The sequence below is a fragment of the Bison bison genome, unplaced genomic scaffold (assembly GCF_000754665.1).
Source record: "Bison bison bison isolate TAMUID 2011002044 unplaced genomic scaffold, Bison_UMD1.0 scf7180017864311, whole genome shotgun sequence".
Taxonomy (NCBI): domain Eukaryota; kingdom Metazoa; phylum Chordata; class Mammalia; order Artiodactyla; family Bovidae; genus Bison; species Bison bison.
Window position 1 is genome coordinate 913243 of NW_011494883.1, and position 10363 is coordinate 923605.

The window sequence follows — 10363 nt, forward strand, 5'->3', positions numbered from 1 at the left end:
GCTTGTATATTTCTGAGATTAATTCTTTGTCAGTTGCTTCATTTGCTATTATTTTCTCCCATTCTGAAGGCTGTCTTTTCACCTTGCTTATAGTTTCTTTTGTTATGCAGAAGCTTTTAAGTTTAATTAGATCCCATTTGTTTATTTTTGCTTTTATTTCCAATATTCTGGGAGGTGGGTCATAGAGGATCCTGCTGTGAACTGAATAGACTTTTTTCAAAGAAGAAATACAGTAGGCCAACAGATACATGAAAAGGTGCTCAACATTAGAAATCATCGAGGAAATGCAAATTAAATCCACATGAACTATCACCTCCCACTTGTTAGACTGGCACATTTGTTGTCACAAAAGCAAGAAATAAGAAGTGCTGGGGAGGATGTGGAAGAAAAGGGACTAACTCTTGTGCCCTCTTGGTGGGAATGCAGATTGATGCAGCCCATGGATAGCAATACAGAATATCCTCAAGAACTAAAATAGAACTAAATAACTAAATGGCAGTTCCACTTGTGGGTATATGTCAAAAGATTTGAAAACAGGATATCAAGCAAATACCTGCACTCCATGCTCATTGCGGCATGATTATTCACAACCACCTGATGCTCTACAGTCCCCTGTGCTGTGTTACACAAGGAGTAATTTTCTACATTAACTGTGCTTTTCACTGGGATGAACTTTGGGGCAGATTAGCTCTCTTTCACCATCACAGTTTGTAATTTTATGTTGCCATTACGCAGAGGCCAACACAACATTTTAGGTTGGTAACTGGGGACAAGATAAAATCTGCATGCCAATTGCTAAGGAACATAAAATACTCAGATGATGCCTGGATTCAAAGTTCTGGCTAAAAAAAATTCTGGTTTTGGTTGTTAGGTAGCAGAGTTTGTAAAAGCAAAATTGATAGAGAACCAATAAATTTCAGGAGTTGGATTGTCAGAGAAATCTGAGGCAGGCATCCAAGGCTTCTGATTGCTCAATACCTCTGCTGTTTTTTAGACCATAAACCAGGCAGCAACAACATCTGGACTGCTGAACTGGCATGGTCACCAGCAGCGGTAGTCTTTATAGTATACCTCTCTCTAGTATCAGAAAGAGATATTTACAGGAAGCAGAGCAAGAGGCAGCCAGTTAGGCAGAATAAGTAACTTGTACTACTTCCAGAGTAGGAAACCTCTGCTTCTCGGGCCCATCTGGATATGATGTAAATCCTGGACCCAAATCACTACTACCAGGACCTATTCCTCCATTTCTAAATGAGAACTTCTCAATCTTTCCTCCCATTGTGGTTTGAATTAACGGGGTCCTAAGAAACCATTTCTGAATCTGTTCAATTAGAGATCCTGAATTTGGAACTGGGGAGAAGGCAATGGCACCCCACTCCAGTACTCTTGCCTGGAAAATCCCATGGATGGAGGAGCCTGGTCGGCTGCAGTCCATGGGGTCGCTGAGGATCGGACATGACTGAGCGACTTCACTTTCACTTTTCACTGTCATGCATTGGAGAAGGCAATGGCAACCCACTCCGGTGTTCTTGCCTGGAGAATCCCAGGGACTGGGGAGCCTAGTGGGCTGCCGTCTATGGAGTCACACAGAGTCGGACACAACTGAAGTGACTTAGCAGCAGCAGAGGAACATGTGTTATTGGATAATAACTAGATACAACCGGATAGAGAAACTGGTTGTTACCCTTTGATGGGGGAATAACTGTACTTTCATTTATACATTGAAGTTAGTTGGGACATTTTTGAAATTACAGGTATGCCTGTAAGGTTCAAGGAGGAAAGAGAAATTGAAAAGACACAATTTAGACAGTTCAGCATTTCCAGAAACAATCAGAACCCACACACAAATTAAGAAAATGGAATCAAAATCATATCAGTTCTCTCTCATATCATACATCAGTGGAATTCAAATTTAAATTCCATTAGAAATTACAGTGAAACTTGATCAGCTGATTTTAAAAAAGAAAATAGTAAACTGTGTAAGAATGCCAAATTTTTCACCGTTAAAAAAGTTAATAACTTTATTTAAATATATTGACATATGATAAATTGCAAATTTGAAGTGCATATTTTGATACATTTTGACATAGGTACATACCTGTGAAATAACCACCATCAAGACAATGAACATATTCATCATCCACAAAGGTTTCTTCCTTTCTGTAGTTTGTCTCCCTCCCAAACCTCCCTGCCCCTTGCTAAGTATAGATTTCTATTAATAAGTTGATTTTTTTTTTTAGTACTTCAAAGATGTTGCTCCACTATGACCAGATTCATATTGCTTCAGATAAGAAATATTTTGTCATCCTTATCTCTATTCGTTTGTATGTAATGTGTCTTTTTTCTCTGGCTGCTTTTAATATTTTTGCCTTTATCACTGGTTTTGAGCAGTTTGATCATGATATGCTCTGGTGCCGTTTTTAAAATGTTTCTTTTGCCTTTGTAAAACTTCATGCTGTGCACTATACTTTTCATAAAATTAGTAAAAAATTGAGCCATTATTCTTCATATGTTTTTTCTGTACCCCCTGTTTCTTCTCTACTTCTGGGACTTTAATCACACATACATTAGGTTGCTTGAAGTTGTCACATAGCTCGCTAATTCTCCTCATCATTATTTTAGACTTTCTGCTCTCTTTTTCGTATTTTGTAATCTCTGTTGCTATGTCTTCAAGTTCATCAATTATTTGTGCTGCAATATCCAGTCAGCCATCAATCGCATCCAGAGGATTTTTCATTTCTGACATAATTTTAAGCTCTGGGATTTTGGTTTGGAGTTTTTTGGATCTTTTTTATATTTTCCATGTCTCTATTCAACATGCTCAGTTTTTTACTGAACTTATTAACCATGTGGAATATAGTTATGACAACCAACTTTATATCACTGTTAATTTTAATATCTGTTTTTTTATTTGCTTTTTTTTTTTAAGGCAGAGGTTGCATCCATTTGTTTCACTTTTATTTTTTTCTCTGTGAACGGGTGAAGGGATAGAAGAAGAAGTATGCTGGTGAACAGAAGTAGGTTCAGCAGCTTTGGAAAGATGAGGACATCTTCCTCCATCTGGGTAATGGCCATCTGGTTAGACACGCCCTCAGTTTTGTGTTCTGCGTTAGAGTTGGAAGGGAGACATTCCATAGGCAAGTGGAGAAGCTGCAGGAAAGAGCCCAGTCCTTCCACTAAGAGGGCCTCACTGGGTACGGCAAAGATGTGTCATCCCCTTTGGAGGACCCAAAGCAGGATGCCTGCTTCCCCTGCTTTACAACCTGTAGGCTCACCGGAATATCCAAAGATATTATAGCAATCTCCATACCACAGGAGGAGCTCTTGGTTCTGGTAGGTCTCCTTACAGCTTTCATAAAAGATCTGCCCTTGACATAGTCTGGCCACAAGGTTCTTCTCCAGCTGGCACAGCTGACATAGGATGTCCAGTTCCTTGCACCTCATTTTCCATCAATAAAGTGGCTCAAATGACCATCTTCAAAGATCTCCCATGTATTAAGGACTTATGTCTTGACTTCACTGGTGTTGACCACTTTATGCTGAAAGGTCCCAAACCTGATTCCTTTGGCCCCCAAGCTACTATAGAATACCCCTAAATCTGTGACTTCACCGAACTTCCATCTGCTGGAGGTGGAGACCTTCTGGTAGCTGAAGGGAGTTGTTATTCAGAGTCTGAGGAGGAAAATCAGACCTGGAGCTGTCGGTGGGGATCAGGAGGCTGGAAATTGCATGGTGCAGGTGAGCTGAAAGCTGCGGGCTGGGGATGACCCAGTATAGACCTACGTGCAGGTCTTCCTGGGTAAAGTGGTAGCGGTGAGATGCCCTCCCCTCAGTTCACGAGTTTGGGGCTGGAGAATTCCATCAACAGAGGAGCCTGGTGGGCTACAGTCCATGCGATCACAAAACTAGACCTAAGGACTGCACAGCTAACACTTTGACTTTCCAGAGCTCACTGGGGGACTCAGGTAACAGCAGGGAGGGCTTTGGCCTCTCAGGTAATAGCAAAGCATCCCTGGGCGGCAGCAAAATGAAAATTTCAGGTTCCCAGCACTGTCCACCATCACAGTGGCCGCCAGTGTGTCCCAAGTCTTCGCTGGTGGTGACTGCCATTCTGGAAGTGTGCCACCTCCTTGGGGAGGTGAGGAATTGGGTACCAAGTTGGCAGCTTGCTGTACCAGGGCAGGTCATAGAGTGGCTCCCTTGGCAAGGTCAGGCCAGTGCACACAGCAAGGAAGATGCTGTCCAGAAGCCTATGTGGACAGGGACTGCAACTGTGAGAAAGGTTGGAAACCCTCCTCTTTGGGGGTCAGGGCGTACCTGTAGTGGCCATAGTTGGGGGTGGACGGTAAAGGTGCATAGTATGCAGCTAGGTGTTGGGAGCTTCTCTGGAGCCAGTCAGGCAGGAAGCACCCCTTGTCCTAGGGTCCAGCCTCCCCTGGTGGCCACAAGGCCACCCCAGACCACCCCAGCATGGCGAGTCCCTGCCCGGAAAGCTTGCCACCTCAGGTATGCTGGGCTTTTCAGACCTTGTTGTTTGCTTTTTATTAGTATTATTTTTCCCCCCTAATTTGGGGTTGTCTTTTCCTGGGTTTCCCCAATGTCAGACATTGAGAATTTTGCCTTAAGTGCTGGACATTTTTGCATTGATAACGTGTATGATTGAGCTTTGTTCTGAGATGAGATTAAGTTACTTGGAATAGTTTCTACTTTTGAGACTTATTAGTAACAGAGTAGTGTTTGGGCTAACTATAGCCACTCAGTTCCCATTTCCACCATCTCAGGTCAGGAAATCGCCCAGGCTCTGCCTGGGTTTTTCCTCCCTGTTCTGTTGCCTGGAACATTCAAGGTCATAAACCTGTGACAGTGGTAAGCCTAAATTTGTTTCCTTTCTCTCAGTGATCATTTTCCTTTTTCAATGTCTTAAAGACTATTATTTGTGTATTTTGTCCAGTATTTCTTCTGGAAGAGTAAATCCAGTCTCTGTTCTAGCTCAGTTTAAAGTAGAAAGCAACTGAGATGATTTACAGTGAAATGTTTGAGAGAATTTTCTCTAATATAAAATAATTAAAGCACTGGTTATTTGGTACAGATGTAAAAAAACTGATCATTTTGACAGAAAGTGACCTATCTATATGGAAAGTTAGTTATAAAAATAATTTTAACTCTTTTGAATTGACAGAGAACCTTTAAGCTACCTAAAGGTAGTGCTGAAAATTCTGATAAGTATTTGGCAAAACCACAGTTAAAGATCTTCTTCACTTGAGTCGTAAAAATAAATTCTAGTTGAATTAAAGTTCTGAAACATAAAATTACTTTTAAAGAAAATAAATCAAAATAATCTGGGGACTGTGGGTTATGGAAGCTCTCTGTAAACCAAAATTAGAAGCCATAAAGTTAAATTGATAAATTTGACTATATAACATTTTTAAAGTCTCTGCAACCAATACACTTCACTATAAGCAGTGTTAGAAAGCAAGATGTTAGAAAGCAAGATGGAAAAGAATATACAAACAGTGAACACTGGATTAATAGTAAAATATGTAAATGGTAGCCAAATAATGAAAATCACAGACTAATGGAAAACAGGGAAGAAAATATAAACACAATTTATACAATTTCTTGTTATACACCCAGTTTTAATACTATACTCAGAAGAAGGAATAAACGAGTATTTTCATTGCAGTATTGTTTACTACTGTAAAATTGGAAGCAGCCTGCATGTCCATTAGTGGGAAAATAAACTGCAAATAGATTATGGTATATACAGCCATGACATACTATATATCAGGTTTGAAAATGACATGGCAAACTCTCCAAGGGACTTATTGTGGTGGGCGAGAGGGAGAGGGATGGAAGCAATTTTTATATTACATGAAGTGTGACTTTTCTGTGAAAAACACAAAGATATACATGCATGCATCAACATTGTATGTTTCTCTAAAAACTTAAGTGTGTATGTGTATTTAAAGAAAAAAAAAAAAAAAAGAGCCTGTAGCTATAATCTGATAAACTGGTATAAAAGCAGGGATTGCTTGTGGTAGTTGAGGTAGGTTTTTACTTTCATCTATTTCACCTCCTAACACTGAGAGTGCATTCTTCATTCCTTGTAATAATTGTGTAAATAATGCTGAACAAACACTTAAATGAATTGTATATTTGGAAGGAAGTATGTATATAGCAGTTTGTGTGTGCATGCAAGGGCGCCGGTCAGTGGAACGCAGTGGGTACCTGCTGTTACTGTAGCACAGTATCCCTTCTTTTTCCAGTTTATAGAGTCTTTTAGTTCCCTTTTTGTTTTATTTTTGTTTTACTTAAACTAGTTGAAATTGAGTTTGTATCACTTGCAACTGAACGAATTCTTGATTTTCTCACAAGGGCATTTTTTTGTTCTGTTGTTCATTTTGTTTTAAAAAGTACATAAAAACAGCATGTTACTGTATAAACTCCTGCTTCTCTTCAGGAAATGAGTCACTAACCATGTATGGGACATAATTTTAATATCATGGAATTAGAAGGGTAGAGTGGGGAAGGAATGGTGCTTTGGAAATTTGCTTTTAGAAATGTATTCATTATACAGAGTGAAGTAAGCCAGAAAGAAAAACACCAATACAGTATACTAACGCATATATATGGAATTTAGAAAGATGGTAACAATAACCCTGTGTACGAGACAGCAAAAGAGACACTAATGTATAGATCAGTCTTATGGACTCTGTGGGAGAGGGAGAGGGTGGGGAGATTTGGGAGAATAGCAGTGAAACATGTATAATATCATGTATGAAACGAGTTGCCAGTCCAGGTTCGATGCACGATACTGGATGCTTGGGGCTGGTGCACTGGGACGACCCAGAGGGAGGGTATGGGGAGGGAGGAGGGAGGAGGGTTCAGGATGGGGAACACAGGTATACCTGTGGTGGATTCATTTCGATATTTGGCAAAACTAATACAATATTGTAAAGTTTAAAAATAAAATTAAAAAAAAAAGAAATGTATTCATGATTAAATAAGAAGATTTTGTTTCTATATTATGTGGGTGAGGCTACAGATCTGAGCCATATGGAATTAAAATGATATATTAATAAATTTAAAGGTGTTAGGTAGTTAGAATAGGAAAAAGGAGTCCAAAATGGTGGTGACTAAAAGACAAAGAAGGGAGAAGCCTGCAAAAATGGAACAAAGGAAGGTCCGAGGACCAGAGTGAGAACTTCAGGCGAAACAAACACACCCGCTTCTTGGCCAGCCCAGTTTGCATAGGGCAGGCTCAAGGGGTGATGGGGAGGAGACAAACATATAAAAAGAAGGAAGCCAAGATGGATTGAGGCCTCTTTTGGGTCGGTCCGCCCTCATGCCTAAGGTTGTATTTTCCTTTGCTTGCCAAATAAAACCGAGCTGTAACACTGGTCTGCTGCTTCAAGTTTTTGCTGCAGTGAGACCGAACCAAGGAAATTACACACTCCCCCAACATATCTGGTGCCATGACTCAGATTTAACCTGGCTGAAACAACCTCGGTTTGGCCCCTACGAGGCAGAGGCCAAGCACAGCAGAAGCCCAACTTTGTGAAAGCTCCTGCAGTGGAAGCTGATCGCAAAGAAAACCCAGTGCAGTGAAAGTGAGAAGAAGCCCAGCATGCGGGGAACCAGGACTGCAATAACAAATTTGACATCAAGCTCACACAGCTCAGTCTCAGATTCCAGTAGACCTCCGGTTAAGGTAGGAGGTCCTTGCTCATATGGCTGGAAGGACATATGGCTAGCAAAATCTTAATTCCTTTACAATCTCTTGATTCTTGTTTCTTGAAACCCCTGCAGACAGGTGAGTGGCAGTGGGTGCAGTGAGGGACTCTGGCAGGGGTTACTCCCCAATGTGTCCCAAAGGCTCTACTATCTGCTGCTCCTTAGTAGCTGTTGCCCAAGTGCGTGAGGGTTCCTCTTTCCTTAATCTTTGTGCCAAGGATCAGGCCAATGAAAATTGTGAGCACAGGTCAGGTACTTAGCAGTTTTCCTGGCAGATTATGAAGGGGTTTCCTCGGCATGTTTTTCTCACTGCATTTTCCTTCAGTCCTTCAGCTCCTCTCTCCATCTATGCCACTGCTTACAAAATATTGGGCAGGTCATCATCTCTCCTGAAGGGGAAAAGTTGTGTTTGAAACTGTTTACCTAAGATTAGGACCCAAACCCACGTGGCAGGGACTCTGTGCTATGCTTAGCCACTTAGTCGTATTCTGCTGGGTCTTGAGCCCAGCCAAAACCCTGGGTGCCTGATTTTAGGATCTAATGAAGCTCAGGTTCTTGATGTCTCATTGCAAAAAAAATTCAGTGAGAAACACAGCAATAGGTAAGAGGTGGATTTGTTCGGATTCAGAGAGAAGCACACTCCAAGAGTGTGGGCCATCACTGAGGGCGAGTGCGATGGACATGGAATGTGGTGAGGTTGGTTTTTTATGGGCTGGGTGATTTCATATGCTAATGAGTGGGAGGTTCATTCCAACTCCTTTTGACAGTGTCTTGGAACTGTCCTGGCACCTCTGGTTGTGTCATTTAGCTTGCAGATTGAGGATCAAGGTTTAGTTGAATTTGCCTGGTCATCTTGGGCCCATTTGATTTTTAATCTGTTTATGTTATGCCCTTGGGCTATGTCATTCTTTCAAAAGTTGTGCCCTGCCCTCTTCCCTCCTATTTCATGCTCTTTTCCTGAGCCCCTTCCTGGCCCACAGTGTTTCCTCTACAATCTTCTGGAGGGACAAACATAAAATAGCTGGCCCTTGGGAGGGAAATACTGTATAATATCCAATCCTTCTAGATATTCAGGCCTTCATCTTCCATGTTTCCTACAACATGTGCAACAACAGCATCTCTCAGTGAACCCTCTAGGGCGGGTGTCAGGCACACAGTGCTAGAAGTCCATCTGTTGGTGGCATCCCTTCAAGGGCAATTGGGCTTCCAGGGATAATTTTTGCCACTTGGGAATTAGCCCTGCAGGCCATTTGGGCCCAAACCCTTACTAACCTTCTCCTAAAGTCACAAACATACCCCTCGGATCAAATCGCCACTCCACTTTTATTGAACATCTGGTCTGTTGTCTCTTACTGATTTGTTCCTAAACCACTTCCTAACTCCTACAACCAGGACCCTGCTGCCTTGTAGACAACATCGCTCCACCCTGCTTATTATTAAATACTCTTAATGCCCCTAACAGGACCAAATAACCCACTCCTTTGTCATTACTTCCGTTATTACCTAAAGTGGATCTATGACAATAAAATGTTTACCATTGGAAACACCCTAAACTGCTTTTGTGGAGGACTAGGGAAGAAATCAGTTACCTACATTCCCTCAGAGCAATAAGAGGATAAGGCTTATGGCTGTTGCACCAGGTTCCCAGTCTCAGGGCGCAGGCTTGGATTGCTTTACATCATGGTTTCTATTCCCATCCATGGTGGACAAACTAGCAATGAGTAAGATTGCTGCTGCTACTGCTGCTAAGTCGCTTCAGTCGTGTCCGACTCTGTGCGACCCCACAGACAGCAGCCTACCAGGCTTCCCCGTCCCTGGGATTCTCCAGGCAAGAACACTGGAGTGGGTTGCCATTTCCTTCTCCAATGCATGAAAGTGAAAAGTGAAAGTGAAGTCACTCAGTCGTGTCTGACTCTAGCGACCTCATGGACTGCAGCCTACCAGGCTCCTCCGTCCATGGGATTTTCTAGGCAAAAGTACTGGAGTGGGGTGCCATTGCCTTCTCCGATGAGTAAGATTACAATCCCTTAATTCTGCCCAGCACTAGTCACACTGGAGACCTTGGGGATGCCCAACTCCAGTGTGGGGGTCCCAGGAGGTCGACCTGCCTTGACCTGTCTAGGGATCTGGTCCTCAGGTGGTTGTCATGCCTCAACCTGCTTGGGGATCCACCTGCCCAGGGGTCCCAGGAGGTCAGCATGCCTTGACCTGCCTAGGGACCCAATTCTCAGGAGGCTGACCTGCCTCAACCTGCCTAGGGATTCGATCTCCAGATAATTGTGATGCCTCAACCTGTCTGGGGATCTGCATCCTGATTCAGGGACACCCAGCTCTCAGGTTGCAACAGTACTGGGTAGGATAAGCTTCAGAAAGACTCACCCCTAAGGAAGCCCACCCATGGAAATAGAAGGATGCCTATTAGTTGTGGGACTGTGCCTGGTCTCAGCAGTAACTCAGAAGCCCAATGAGAATCCCATTGCCTTTCTGGAACATCTAAAAAGGGACCTTCAAAAGTTTACCAATCTGAACTTAGACTCTTATGAGGGACAGCTGATTTTAAAGGACAAATTCCTGTCCCAATGTGCATCAGACATCAGGATAAACTTACAACAGCTACAGCAGCAGGACC

At 42.4% G+C, this 10363-nt stretch overlaps 1 pseudogene; it reads right to left on the reverse strand.

The window, feature by feature from the left end:
* Nucleotides 1–3176: 3176 nt before the first annotated feature.
* Nucleotides 3177–4472, reverse strand: LOC104997591 (annotated as a pseudogene).
* Nucleotides 4473–10363: the final 5891 nt, after the last annotated feature.